Genomic DNA, 16,351 nt, shown 5'->3' on the forward strand with positions numbered 1-16,351 from the left:
AATAAAACGAAGAATATATGTTTGACAATTCTGTGTCTTTCAGATCGGAAAGACAACTGAATGTATGCAAAAGTACTTCAAATGGCATTTTCATTGTAAATAGTAATTATCTGTGTAGTTATATATTTTTCATGTTTAGTATTGCAAAATAATAAATTAAGAAAAGTTTAAATTGTATTCCTTATTGTATTAAATGTATTGCAAAATATTTTGTTTTGGATTTTATTCGTAAAAAGATGAAATTACACCAACAGAATTCATGACAGACTTGCTGCAGAGGAATCAATTCAGAAAGAGATATAATTTCTGAACAAAGCTTCACTGAATATAACAGTTTTTAAGAATTAAAATGTAAATAGAAAGAGCTCTCAGTGCATTTGTAATGTACGTTAGCAGCAAATGTAGATCTGGAAATGAAAAGTGTGACTGATTGTCTCTCAGGAAGACAAGAGAACAAACAATGATGGTATTCTACTTACAGTTGATTGTTGGTGTGTGTGTGTGTGTATTGGTCTACATGCCTTATCCACAATCTTGTGGTTACAAATGAGTTATAGAATCTGTCCTGTTGAGGGTGAGAAAGTATATAGTTCAATGTTCTTACATTTATTTATACATGACTAATGATTGAACCTATTGTTCCATTTTTCACACATTCTACTTTAATTCCCAACTTCCAGTGCAAAGAGCATACCTGTTCCAGAAGTACCACATTTATGTACTTTATTCATCTCAGAGTACTTCTGTTCATTCTGGATAGTTAGTTATTCTGCTGTGCTTCTTAACTGACCCTTTTACCTTTATAGAGTGGAGATAATACCACATCAGAAGTTATTTTTTGACATCAAAATATAATTTCCCATTGGTAATTCACACCCGCCCTCCTCATGACTGGTGTTCTTCACTTAGAACAGGTTAATTCTTGAAAGTGAGGAGTAAGAAGGAATAGTAGAGGGAGACAGATGTGCCACTACTGGTGGAGAACAGTCACATGATATGCACATGTTTAGAAAAAGCATAAAGTTGATAGGGTATAAAGACTGATGCACTAATTACAAAAATATTTTTCAGCAAAGCTTAGAGTGCAAAGAGTAATTGAGATAGCTTTGTGTGATAGGAGATAGATACCTATCAAAAATACATTTTAAGTGTAAAAGTGTTAACGTTTGTATCTCAGCACAAGAGATTTGCATGTTTAACTGGTTGGTGAAATAAGTAAGAGCTTCAACTTTTTTACACTGAGAAATAAAAGTATTATATGAATTTTTGTCTTTGCAGAATATTGCTATTGAGATCCTGATAACCTTAAGTAAATCATTTGAAATATTTTATGAAATAATCCTAGAAATAAAGACAAAAATAAGAAAGAAAAAAAAAGAGCTGTTCCAAAACAACAACAACCAACTTAAAGACATTTTATGAGCCATTATGGCGAGGCTAAAATTTAAAATTTTCTTTGAAGTTGGCTTTCCATTTTCCGTAAGAGCTTTATATCTTGTTGAACAACGTGATCTAATTTAAGAAGACAAGGATTATAACTACTGTTATTCCAGGGGGATGGGGGGACTATACAATTTCCAACAAGATAATATACAACTGTCCTCCCATATAGTGAAGACGGTGTTAAAATAGACTCTCAGTGGTGGGAAAGATTTTCAATAACTTCTCGTAATGCCGTCTCACTCGCATGTCTGTGTTACCAAATATTAACGTGGTGAACCCCAAACCACGTGTAAAGTTACCTGCATTTAGAAACTGATTACCTTTACTGTAAAGATTTTTGAACGTATTATATGAATTTTATTCTCTTTCAACATAACTCCAGTTACGACAGAAAGTGTTTGTATCCCTTGCGTCCCGAGTAGTTTTTTGCTCATAACTTAAAAAGTATCACAATAAGACTTATAGAAATATAATATATTACAAATATTATACCAATACACATCTACATAAATTATTTTGTGAATTAAACTATTGAGGTATGCAAGAAAGCATGTAGATAAACCCTTCACCTATTGGAAGAGTATTCTTTGGTCAGACGAAACTAACATCAAGCTTTTCGGCCAAAATTACATTGATCTTAAAAGGGTCGGAGTAAATTCAGCCCACTCTGAACCTAAAGCAGTGACTAACACCAACCAACACTGCATGATCATATAAGTAAAGAAAGGCAGAAGAAGTCAGAGAGCACCTGACACTCCAGAGTACATATGATACCCAAAACCAAAGAGAGAAAAAACAAAATACAGTGCTCTATTTATTGTCGAATTTTGCCTTTTTCATTGACGTTTAACATTAACTTCCGACAGATGAAGATATCTTCCAAGATCAAAATTAAATATTTATTTGAATTTCGCACAAAGCTACACGAGGGCTATCTTCGCCAGCCGTCCCTAATTTAGCAGTGTAAGACTAGAGGGAAGGCAATTAGTCATTGCCACCAACTGCCAACTTTTGGGCTACTGTTTTACCAACGAACAGTGGGATTTACCGTCACGTTATAACGCACCCACGGTTGAAAGGGCGAGCATGTTTGGTGCGACTGGGTTCGAACCTGCAATCATCAGATTACGAGTCGAACTCCATAACCCACTTAGCCATGCTAGGCACAAAGTGAAAGATATATTCAGTAATAGATATTAACTACTTAATAAAATAAGCTGTTCAAAACTGTTCAACTATTATCTTTGTGAGGTTCACGTTTCTCTTGACTAGGCCCTGCATGGCCAGGTGGGTTAAGACGTGCGACTTGTAATCTGAAAATCGTGGGTTTGCATCCCCGTCGCGCTAAAATGCTTGCCCTTTCAGCCGTGGGGGCATTATAATGTACGATCAATCCCACTATTCGTTGATAAAAGAGTAGCCCAAAAGTTTGCTGTGAGTGGTGATGACAAGCTAGCTTCCCTCTTCTTTTACACTGCTAATTTAGGGACAGCTAGTGCAGATATCCCTCGAGTAGCTTTGCGCAAAATTAAAAAAGAAGCATCTTTTAAGTATCAATCATTTTCACCTACCCCATAAGTAATGGCTTGAAAAATATATGAATGATTATAACTTATTTGACTAAATCTTCAAATATAAATTTTAAGTAAAATACATTTCCTCATTACCAAACATTTCTTACATTTTCTAGGACCCAATGAATAACTAAACCTTAACATCCTATTAAAAATATTTCAATTTCATTTAAATTTGTACTCTCATCTTAAATTGCCTTTATATATTTCCATTTTAAGATTTTAGAATGATATTAAATAGGCTTCAACTGCTACTTATAAACAGATGTGCAAAAAATATTAGACATAAATATTCATACACGACAAACAATGCTCAAGATGAATACATATGAAAACTGTTATATAACAAACAACCTTTCTCTGGTCACATTTTATAGTTTTTTCTCAATTAAAATAACTTATAAACCTTTCCATTTACACCTAGTGATACAGTATGACCTTTTTAGTTTGATGTAATAAGTGGCAATGAAGATTTATTAATCTATTAGAGTACTTTGTTTTAAATAAGGCACTATTTTTTATTACTTTAAGATTACTTGTCAACCAGTATGTACAAAGTATACTTTGTTTTGTTTCTATCTGCCATAAAGGATAAAATTAAACACTGCAAATGTTTGGAATTGTTGAATACTTTGTGAAATATACAGACAATGGACACACATTACTAACAATTAATACAAAGTTATTACCGTTGGTTCACTGAACAAAGCAATTGTTAACCTTCTGTTTACACGTAGATAACAGAAAAGTAAAATTGAGTTCATCTTTGTGCTACACCTGTTTCTGTTTGTACAACTATTATTCTAGCAGTTACTGTCAACAGTTACTGTCAACAGATTCATTTATACTCATTATTTTATCATTATGTTTAAAACTGGCAACTGTTAATAACTTCTGAATTCTTATATATTGGAAACATGTTGCATTTGAAGATCTGTTCATTTGGGCAAAGTTTAACATTCACTTTTGAAATGATAGTAAAACAAGTATGAATAATGTTAATACCAAACTTTATTTCACAAGTAGGATATTCTATATTTATCAGACTATCATTAACATTTCAAAATATGACATACTATAAAAAATACAAATGTACATTTACCATGTGTTACTGTTGAGCAGCTCCTAGCACAACTGAAGTGATTAATTATTTTATGGTGTGAAGTATAAAAGGTCAGAGTTTTGGCTCTGATTGAAACCAAGATTGCAAAAAAGTTAACATTTTAAAAGTTTATGAAATAATTTATATTGGTAGATTAACCTAAACAGTAACTGTCACTTGGGACAAGTACTTTTGCAAAACAAACGTAAACAGTAACTGTCACTGGGTACGTGTACTTTTGCTAGATTACTTAAACAGCAACCATCACTATAAATGGGTAATTTTGCTTGTTACATTCTATTTTAAACCTACACATCACCACCAATAATTAATTTTGAACAATTATAATGATTAGAAGTGATAACTGTAACAGTTTTAACAAGACTCAATGTTAGACAAATGTAACATCCTTAATGAGCATGAACCAAAGTGATGACAGTAAAATCAACTACAGTAGTTTCACAACTGCAAATTTACTTTCTTCCAAAGCTCTGAATTCATATTCGTAAAATGACAAATGTGGCACACAAAATATTATACAACATTTTAGTTTATACCTGACAACATGTTCATATTTGATTGTTTCTGCACTAAATGAACAGTGCATATTTCAGCTCTGACTTGTAAAATTAATATTTCCAAGAGAAGATGTAGCAAATACAACAGTAGAGAGTTTGGATTAGTGCAACAATTGAAATATTCACATACTTATATTTGAAGAAAAAAATACTATACACTGTAATAACTTTGAAATACCAAAATTATTCTTAATTCAACATCACAGTAAAGAAAACATCTTGACAACAACAGAAAAGAAAAAAAGCCACAAGGGACATAATTTTAACTTGGCTGGTGTAGCATTAATGGAAACCTTCATTTGTTAAATAAACAGTCTGAGTAACATATGTTACTGTGTTTTGGTAAGATATTTTATATAGTTCTAAAAACAAGTAAAAGAAAAGAAAAACATCTGTAAGTAATCCATAACATGAAAAATCTTCAAACCTGCTATCAAAGTATGCTCTACAGCTAAGGAAAATATGGACCTCATAATTCAATAGTAGTACTTCAGATCCAAGGAAATAATAGACATGATGTATTACAAAATTTTCCTCATATAAATAATTGTTATTATTCTGTATTGAGTTTGGTTAACTTACTGTCTTGCCTAGAAAAAATTATTTTAAACTACGATATATAAATAAAAGAAGCTTTTCTAAGAGATTTTGAATACTTGTTCAAAAAATAATACTTAACTTTGTACACTTGTCTTTCTACTTATGTTTCAACAACTATCATCCAGGTAGTTCTAAACTTAAATATTCCATTATATTTTTCCTTCTACTTATTACTACCAATCACTTAAACTGGTATCAAATTGTTTTGTTTCTTTTTCTTGGAAATTAAGTTTGAATGGTGAATAAAGGAAACTTCAGAGAAAAACACACTGAGAAGTCGGGTCCTCCCAAAAGTGATTACTTGTTGCGCTTCAATTCTTTAAACCTGTAATTTGTTGCACATTTTGCTGGAATTATTTTAATGATTCCCTTAAAACTGTCACCATACTTTATGAAATTTCAATTTTCTTAATTTTACAGACAATAACATGGTTCAGGTTAGTTTTCATAAAGAGACGTACACATTGTCAGATGCTGTCACTGTTCGGTGGATAAAATCAGGATTTTGGCTGAATACTGGCAGCATCTACTCTGGTTTAAGGAATTAATTCAGAAGGAGAATTTTCTCAAAAGAAAGTTTCCAAAAGCAATGAACCATCATAAAACACAAACTTTGAATTCAAGTCTACATTTTTTTTTTTACAAATAAACCATTATCAGTTACACATAAAACTACCCAATAGAAGTGCAGATTTAGTCTTTTTTATTAAAGGAGAATACATTTAGTTAACCAAATACTCCATCAATTTCACAGTACTGTATTTTGACTATTAAAAGCTGTACTTTGACAGATTCACTGAACATATTCATAAGTTCTTTTCTACCAACAATACTGGAAATTTCCATTCTTATTCAAAATACACAGAATAATAATAATCCTCAGACCAAATATACTGAAGAAATCTAACTAACTGTAAACATTATATAAACAAAGGAATGACTGAAATGTTTTGTAGATACCAGATATTTAGACTAGTTAGAACAGTTTATCAGTAGATTCTTTGTATGATGTGGTCATACTGAAACAGATATGTATTTTAATTGCTCCATTATAAATTCCTACTTAGTTTTGCATTGCCCCAGGATTATCTTGTTACTTTTTGTTACAAGTCAGCCTCTTCAACTTAATCTGAGACAGCACTTCATATCTCAATTTCTCTTGTGCTACCTCCTTCTCCCCAGGATATTTATGCTCATCAGGATGCCACTGTCTGGAGAGTATCCAGTAACGAGCCATGATCTCTTCCTGTATAGCACTGGACTACAGATTTAAAACCTAAAATGAGAGGAAAATATTACTTTTATGACTTTCAATGCAAGTTCATTTTGCTATAGTTTGAGCATTTGAAATGATATCTTACCATGCAGCTCTGTACCATAGGTAGTGCAAGAGGTAAGTAAAAATGTATCTCAGGATGGATGGTATAGGTATTAACTCTTTTATTAATAAAGCAGAGAACAATGTTTCGATCTTCTTGGGTTAACCTGAAGATAACTTAAGAAAATCAAAATGTTGCTCTCCGCTTTATTAGTAAAAGTGTTAATACCCATACTAGCCATTCTGAGATACAAGAAGTAAGTTTGTCCAGGACATAAACTTGAAGGGGCACTAATTACCAGCTTGACTAACAAAGTGAACTTTTGGATTTGGTTTGGAGAGAACTGGATTTATATGTCTCATAGAGCACTAACAGACATCTATATGATTTACAAGAAACAAATCTGTTTTATAATGTGATCTAAGATGTGTAAGGAGACTATGATAATATGCAGAACCAAAACCTGGCCTTTCGTACCAGTAGAAATCAGGCTTCCAAGACACAACTGAAAGCAGTTATGGAGGATGTCACCATTGACCTTTGATCAGGTGTTCTGTGTGTTTCCCATTTACTATAACAAGAGTATACAACCAATGCAATATGTGACATCCTGAATCACACTGGCTTGCAAATTTTCCTTTATGGTTCATTACATTACCACAAATGTTAGTTATGATAAGTTCCACCAACACAATAGGTTGTTGCTTTAGCTTCCACCTTATTAATATCTATTTATTTTCTCTTTCCAGTATCATGACTTGTGTCACAACCAAGAACTGGTTATAACACAAATCATACAGGAATAACTTTAGCAACCAAATGTTTATTTATAAAGATACAAATGCATGTAATGTTCTAAATGTGTTTTTAACACATTCATAAAAAGTACCAATTACATAAATTTAAATGTTGGACGTCTATAAAAATTGGTTTAGATTCATTTTATCACTTTATGTATGAGAAGAGGGTAGAGAAAAAGGCAGATAAGCATTGTTCATTTTACTAGCCTTAATATGAGCACTAAAAACAGATATCAAAGTTTGTCTTAGAAAAGTGAAATAAATAAGCTATTATACTAAACATATTTTTTACATTGTTTATACATTTCTTCAGTTATTTCTAGTCAAAAGTAAATATGACAACAAAACCTATCTAAATAATATATTAATTTATCACAGAAATAAAACAACAGGAATAAAATATTAAAATTGAAAATTCAATTTATTTGGATCTATTACCTTTAAAGCATTTCTCTCTACTTGCAGATCAAATGCTTGAATTAATTGGTGCCATATTTCTTTCCAACCATTATACTGAGCAAAGACATAAATATCTTTCATGACAGATTTAACTTCTTGTCACACAAGACTTGTGAAAAAAAATTATTAGCTGCATCTCAACACTTCATTTCCGTTCTGATCTGTCACAGTGCAGTTGAAATATAGCTATGAAATCCAGAGAGAGATGTACAATGCTCTACAAAAGAAAGGACCAAGAGTCGTTTCGAGATGCAATGTCTAGGAAGGGGTTTTCTTTGCCATTTCTTAGAATACCAGTTAAAAAAACACTGAGAAGACAGAGTTTAGGTCCCAAAAGTATAATGGGTATGTCAAGTAGGCACCTAACAATGGCCACCAGAATGAGCCTTGTTCTCGTCCAATGTTTCCAACAGGATGAATATCTGAAGAAAAATGTATATGCACACTCAAGTCATGTTCTTTACAAAAGAACAGCTATTTCAGATTTCCTCTAACATCACTTTTTTTAAAACAAAATACACAAATAACATAACAATGAATGAAATGGACATCTCAGACTGACTATATTGTAAGATAAACATGACAAAAACACTTCAACAGCATTAAAATAAAAGATGATCTATAAATAAAATTATTATTCAGTGAATGGTTAATTGGACTGCACTCTACCAAACTGCATTGAGCGTTGAATATGCACTGTGTATCCTGTTACACTTTATAACATATCAACATATTAAGAAAACAAATCAAGTTTAAGACTTTTTTGTTTATTTTAAAACCAAAACTCAGTAAATAAAAATAATGTAAATAATAAATTACTAATTATATTCAAGCTAAAGAATATACTGCACCTTTCATCAACTAAATTATGGTGAAAAGTAAATCTTTATCTTTGTATATTTCAAACACAAACTGATAAAAAAGCATGAAACAATGTTTGGAAAGATTCAACAGTTAGATATAATTAGAACAGGAGGTAAAAAAAAAAAATTACAGTAAGTTTGCAAAGCAGAAGGTACTGATAAATAGTTTATAATAGTTGGGATCTTTTAAAAGCCTGTTTTGAAACCTTTTCAATGGGTATATTTACAGTAACTGTGCACTGTAGTAACTTTCCATGTCTGATGATGATACTAAAACGTAGGAATTGTTGAGATTTTGTTTTTAAACTTATAAGAACATGGACAATCTTAGTGAGTGGATAATAACTTGAGTAATATAAAGTTGGGTGTGAAACTCTGGAAAGAACTTGTATTTTGGGTGAGAGGAACATAAAGGCATTGTATAGAAATAAAATAAATTAGATGTGATAAGTAAGTAAACAGACTTCTCAAATTTATCTGTAGAAATTCTGAAAAAGGTATGCTGTATGTGCACTCTTTCATCAAACATTAAGAACCTGCTAAAGTCCTGATTAGATCAACCACACATTGGAGCATATTTAAGCAGTGAAATACAGTCTGAAGTACAAACTTAGAGTTAAATAACAGGGTAATAAATAAAAGACTCTAACAACTCCTATTTTAGTTAGACCTGGTAGTTAAGGTACCCAACTTACAATCTGAGAGTTGAAAGTTCAACTTCCCATAAATGAACATGTTTGACCTACACAGCTGCCAACTGGCTTGCAAATATGCTGGCCGATCCAAAACTAGTTCAGATTATGAGCATAAAAAAAAAAGAATAACGATTACTTTAGCTATAAACTAAGGCATGTACATATTTTCATAAACTAGTTCTTTATGGATTTCAAACACACAATATATAACTTTTTTTAGCATTTCAAATGATTATATAATAAACCTTTATATATATGTAGATTTGTATATGATTTATTTCATCTATGACCACATGTGTGCTTGTTTGTGATAAACTGTAACATGCATGTGAGTTATACTTATTAACAAAAATACCAATCAATAGATAAAGTCAATTACATCAATCAACAGAATTTGCAATCTGAAGCAAATCACAACAAATACCAAGCAGACAGCTTAAATGTTTAAAGATATGACTGTTCTGTATAATTCATACATTTATATTTAAATAACAGACAAACCTTTGGTTTCACATATACTTTTCTGAATATGTGCATGTATATAAGTGAGAAACAATACCTAAAGTGTATAATCAACATATATGTACGAAGCTTCCTGTGATCTCATGAAAACCACTCACATTTCATAGGATGATATCTGGTTGTTTTCCATTTGTTATCAACTTACACCTGCAACTTTCTCACATTACTAACTCATATTCAATACAGATGCATAAGTTAAATCTGATAAATTATCTAAACATTCGACTGAAAGAAGTCTATGTTGTCTCCAGTGTACTGAAAAACAAATACTTCTCTGAAGTTACACATCCTGGAATTACGTTTCTTTTAAATGTTCTAACCATTATTTGTTCTTCATCATTCTAAATGATTATTTGATATTTTCCATCTGTATTTATGCAGAAATATTTTTTACTAAATAGTTTATGTCCAAAAATTCAAAATAACATAATGCAAATATGCAAATACAACATAACTTGTAGCTTCACTCTGTCTACAATGTATGATACAGATGTGTGTGTGTGTGCACTTGTACATACACATGCACATATTCACAACAATGTGACACCTGTATTTTAATAGTTTAAACTGGAAAATAATTACTTAATCCCATGCACAAGGGTGTGGGTCAAAGTACAAAATCCACGACCTTTTGCAGAGCATAACCCAAGACAGTATATGTTTCTGATATTAAAGTTATTAACTATTTGTTTTACCCTACACTGCTGATTTAATACTTCTTTGTAGAAGGTGGGTAACTAGCAAGTACAACATACAAGAATACTGAATAAATCCTAAAAATATGTATTTCATAAGTTTTGTAGGTTAAAATAATTCAATAACAAGACGACATGCTTATCAGAGACATCATTATTACTTACAAAAATCCAACTTATCGATTCAGACTAACATCCTCAGTTAAGATGCATCTTGACATCTGATTTTATGCAAACAACAGACTTTTATATTTCACTGAAAGCTTGCAACATTTCAAATATATGCACACAATAAATATAAGTTTATGCTCAATATTTCTTCCCCAATATGGGGTTGTTCCAACAGACCAAGCCTGTGCACAATGGATTAAAGAAAAGTAAAATGACAGACGATTGTGTAAAGTTTGGAGTGGATTGTAGAAAGTCAGTTAATACACTTAGACTACATATAAAACTAAAAGCACCAGTGGTATGTAATGTTTTATAAAGTCATTACAGTTTTAACAGAATCCCAATCAACAACACATCCAGCTTCCTTGAGTTACTATTTCAGAACAATTTCCAAAATTAAATACACTAAAACAGTCTGTTCATCCTTCAGTAATAATTATAATATAGAAAAACGTAACCAAGTACTTTTGAGGTACTTTTAAAATAAATACTCTACACAGATATTAAACATTTACAAACTGTCTTTACCTACTTCAAAATGAAACACCAATAACAAAGGGAGAACAGTACTGATAATCCAAATATATCCTTTATTTTCTCAATACTAAAAAACATATATCTAAATCTTGATACCACTTACTGTTTACTCATTCAAATTGTCTTTTTTGAACTTATGAAACACTACACACAAATTTGTGAAAAACCTGTCATTTATGGTACAGTTCTGAATACAAAGAAAGAAAGAAAAAAAGGTATTTTCTGCAACATTTATAGCAAACACCTAGGCTGAAGTCCTATAATGTTTAGGCATAGTCATAACAAATTCAGAACTGCTAACCAAGTGGAAGAAAACTAGTCAACACCAGAATCACTTAATAATATGCTACTTGTAACCAAATATCAGGTATAAGATTCACCACACAGCTGAAAGTATGTTCAGTAGCATAAGCTATTTTCAGACTACACTTTATACCATACACTGTAACAGAATGTAAAATTAATAATTTGGTGGTAAAAATAACAAGACTGAATAATTAATACTAGTTGAAGCACCAGAGCCAAACAATATTTATCTGTGTTTTTAAGAGTCAAAGATCAGACACATGTGAACAGAAAATTGCCAGATGACTTATCAATGATGTTACTTCTATTTTTAAAGGGAATAAAATAGTTACTCTAGAAATTGCAGACCAGTTAATATTTGTTACATTAGTATGTGAAGAATTCTAAACACATCTAATGAAATAAACTTGGCAAAAATTCTAATGAAATACAACATATCTAGGTTATCTTGGAGATTTGGTTAGTGTAGCATAAATAAGAAAGGCCTTCAATGGTTTTACTGTCTTGAAATGTTTACATGTTTTACAGTAATTCCTGTACATTGAATCCAAATATGATATCCATTTATCACCATCACACATAGATTTTCCACATGTCATATATACTTCAACACAAGTGATTCATTAAAATAATGACAACCAATATTGACCAAGTAGTCTTATCAATCTTTCTAGAACCCACAAGAAACACATAATAAAACACATAAATGTTCACTTTAGTAAATGTAATAATAATTTCATCTAAGTTAGTTTTTTTCTACTCCATAATTTGTAAGACATCCTTATGTAATAGAAAAAAAATATATATATATATTATTTTTGAAATTTGCATATCTGAATTATGGCAAATCTATAAATAAAACCAAAACTTTTATGAAGTTCAAATTCATAAGCTTGTGAAATCAGTTAGAAACATTAGAATTTCCCTCTTTTCAACTACACTATGTAACCAAATTTTTACTTTTTCTTCTTCCTGGGCAGAAACTGTTATTTCCCAATGGCTTATGCCTAAAGTAAATGGAAATGACCTATTTTTCTCTTCAAACTCTGCTTTTGTGACCTGGGAGTGTATATACGAAAACATAATGGAAGGCTGTATTTGGGGGCTAATACTTGAAAGTGATTTGCATTACAGTCACAAATCTAAAAGAAAACTACTCACTTCTTAACATTTGTGTATAACTTTACTGTAGATACATGTGAATCTTCATACATATGTTGCTTTATTCAGACCTTATGTAAATAAAAATGTGCAAATTTGCCCATTTTTACATAGAAAATAGGTTAGTTTCTAAATTCATTATCCAGATCACAAAAGCAAAGTTTGAAGGGAATAATGACCATTTTCTGTACTTTTACAACATAAGTCATTAAGAAATAGCATATGCTATCCAGGAACAAAATTTGTGTTGCATAGTGTTATCCAAATAATCAAAATATCATCATAATTTAGTATTACCATTGTGAGTTAAATTTAAGGTTGCTCAGCTGAACTAATTAGTATTGTGACATACCAAAAGAATCAACTGATCAAAAGTGTAGTATTTCTCATTATTTTATTTTTTATTATTAAGTCTTATTTTTTGAAGATTTTATTGTAAAGGTTGTGGACTGAGAGCTCTTTATTTGAAAAACTAATTGGGCTGGAATTTGCTAATCGATTAATAGTCATACCTCATATCCTTAATAGATAACATTCAACCAAATGATTATTCTCATAAGATACATAAAAACAAACAAAAATACTTATGATATTAAATGTTGGATTTTGACACCTGTGGTGGGCACAGCAAAGGTAGCCCATAACATGGCTTTGCATTTAACCATTACTATTTCTTACCACTGCTCCCTGTTGTGTATACTAACAACAACATCACTAGGCTCTTCAAACCTTACTGTTGTATATACTAACATCACTTGACTCTTCTAACCCTTCCGTTGTACATACTAGCAACAATATCTAGTGTATTAAGTATATATGTAACTACAGCTGATATAAAATAGTATAAAACTGAATTTTATTAAGCACAAATTTTTCCTTTGTTTTAGAGGACCAGTAATTTGTATAATACAATCACATTTAGTTCTAATACATTCCACATGTGTGTGTGTATATATATATATATATTATTACTATTTACAAATAAATCTTTAAATTTCACTTACTTTTCTTAAAACACAGAACAGTTACAGTGATTTATGACTATTATCTAAGTTTCATTGTAAATACCTACACTATCTACCGTATTTTCCGCCTAATAAGCCAAATTTCTGGCCCTAAATTTTGGACCTGATTTTTGGGGGTCGGCTTATTGGCCGATCAATCCTTTCGGAAATTTCTTCTTCTTAGGAAATGTTTTTCTTTTGAAAATTACCATAGGCGGTAATTTTGTCCCATCAGCAAAGCACGTTAAGACTACAGTGAAACGTTGTTTCTGGAATTTCATTGGTTACCTAATTACAGTGAGTAGAGCCAATAACGAATGACATATTGATCAGTGATGACGAGAAACCCACTTGTTGAGAAATTTATATGCAAAAACGGCTCGTTTGGGCTGAGAAAACACTTTTACATGGAAGAGCGAACAACGTTTCGACCTTCTATTATGTTGTTCGCTCTTCTATGTAAAAGTGTTTTCTCAGCCCAAACGAGCCGTTTTTGCATATCAATGACATATTGATTCCATCTCTGTCTCAATACGACACGTTCTGCTTTACTACAGAACGCCAATGATCACACACAACATGCATGCTGACGCTGAAACGAGACTAAGAAATCATTTTGAAGAAACTTGTCACTTCTTAAAAATGGCTTCGGCTAATTGGGCGGTAATAAGCAAACACCCTCATTTTCAGAGCTGAAAATTGGCCTCGGCTTATTAACCGGAAAATACGGTATTTTTAACTTTTCCCGTATATAAAACTACACTATCAGTAATAGCTAACAATAAGTAGTAAGTGTGTTAAATTAACAAATCTAACATGTATTGTTGAATGAATTTAGTAAAGCTATTTTATGATATCTTTTTATCATGTAGTCAGTTTATTATAGATTAACCTTCTGGTAACAGGCATATGAAACTGTAATAATGAAATAAAACCTACTCAGAGTAACTGAAAACACCTAATTACAGTTCTCACAGTGAGTGTTAGTTAAACTTAAAATGGTAAACTGACTCTGGTTCTGAGTCTTATTCTCAGATTTTACTCATTATTCATATCACATTATAATTAGTAGTAAGTATAAATACCTACTGGAAATACTGTTTAATAAAAGATATAATCTGACAACCCCACATATCCAACTACAATATGGATTTGTTTGGGTGTTTCAATACTGGTTTTAAAATACTGTTATTGTCACATAATGTAATTAATTACTTTTAATTTTGTAATGTTAATAAAAACGACGCACATGTAAGGGCTCATTTCATGAAGCTTACCTAGCAATGAAAATTAGAATGAGTAATTTGAAATGTGAAAGAAACTGAAAAAATAACTAAAAAAGTAACATAAATGGACATAAACATTTATAAGAAAATGTTTACAACTACACAAATTAACACTATCAGAAGTCAACATATACTGCAAAGTTTTGTACGGAATTGTGAAGTAATTATTACACATCTCTATCAGCAACAAGTTATGAAAATGTTAACACAACGTGAACTTGTTTTTCTTACCATCTTGGAGAGCTTTCTGACATTTAAGCAACCAACAATGGATGTGTAACATCTTTATAATATTAGATCTACACAGTTCATACACTTACTCGTAGAGTACCAAGAAAGATACCATCAAACACTCTGTATGCTTCCTAGAGATGTACAGCCGATGACTAAACAATTAACGTATACAGTCACAAATACAATAACTTCTTTCGAAGACTCTCTCATTAATGTTTAATCTACTTAAAATGTATCCTCCATTATGGCTAAAATAATTAATATTTCTGTTATCTTAATATTTTAGACACAGTAACACCCTTATAAACATTACCTTTCATGGCTAAATCATTTTATCAACTAAAATTAAAATATTAATTAATGACATACAGTATTAAATCAATATAATAATTAATAACAAACAATATTAAATCAAAATATTAATTAATAACAAACGGTATCAAATGAAACATTAATTAATAACATACAGTTTTAAATCAAAATATTAATTAATAACATAAATTATTAAATTAAGATATTAATTAATAACAAACAGTATTAAATTAAAATATTAATTAATGACACAGTATTACATGTAAGTCACATATACTCTTCAAAAAAAGAAACGCAAAAGGCAAAATTTGAGACATATTGTTCACAAGTTCATTCCGGGAAGTTCTGTATGACGTGTGAAACTTTGCACATTCACTGCTAAACATCCAAAGTCTGCAAAGGCGAAGTCCACGCTCACTAGTTGAAGTTTAACGTCACTCAATGTCAATAACGAGTATGCCCCCTGTGAGCATCAATAACTGCTTGGCATCTCCTGTCCATGGAAGCGATGAGATGACGAATCACATCCTGAGGAATGGCTGTCCACTCAGCTTGCAAAGCTGCTGTCAGCTGAGGTAGAGTCTGGGGTTGAGGTTGTCGCTGTCGCAGACGTCGGTCCAACTCGTCCCAAAGTTGTTCGATGGGATTTAAATCTGGTGATCTGGAGGGCTAGGGAAGAAAGGTGAAGTT

At 31.2% G+C, this 16,351-nt stretch overlaps 1 long non-coding RNA gene across 1 annotated transcript; it reads right to left on the reverse strand.

Moving 5' to 3' along the window:
* Positions 1-5,806: 5,806 nt before the first annotated feature.
* On the reverse strand, positions 5,807-15,643 carry LOC143231755 (uncharacterized). Its single transcript, XR_013017163.1, has 3 exons — positions 15,436-15,643; positions 7,855-8,297; positions 5,807-6,573 (listed from the first exon to the last, which is right to left on the reverse strand). It is a non-coding gene; the product is annotated as an uncharacterized LOC143231755 (long non-coding RNA).
* Between the last annotated feature and the right edge of the window lie 708 nt (positions 15,644-16,351).

The sequence above is a fragment of the Tachypleus tridentatus genome, chromosome 1 (assembly GCF_004210375.1).
Source record: "Tachypleus tridentatus isolate NWPU-2018 chromosome 1, ASM421037v1, whole genome shotgun sequence".
Lineage (NCBI taxonomy): Eukaryota > Metazoa > Arthropoda > Merostomata > Xiphosura > Limulidae > Tachypleus > Tachypleus tridentatus.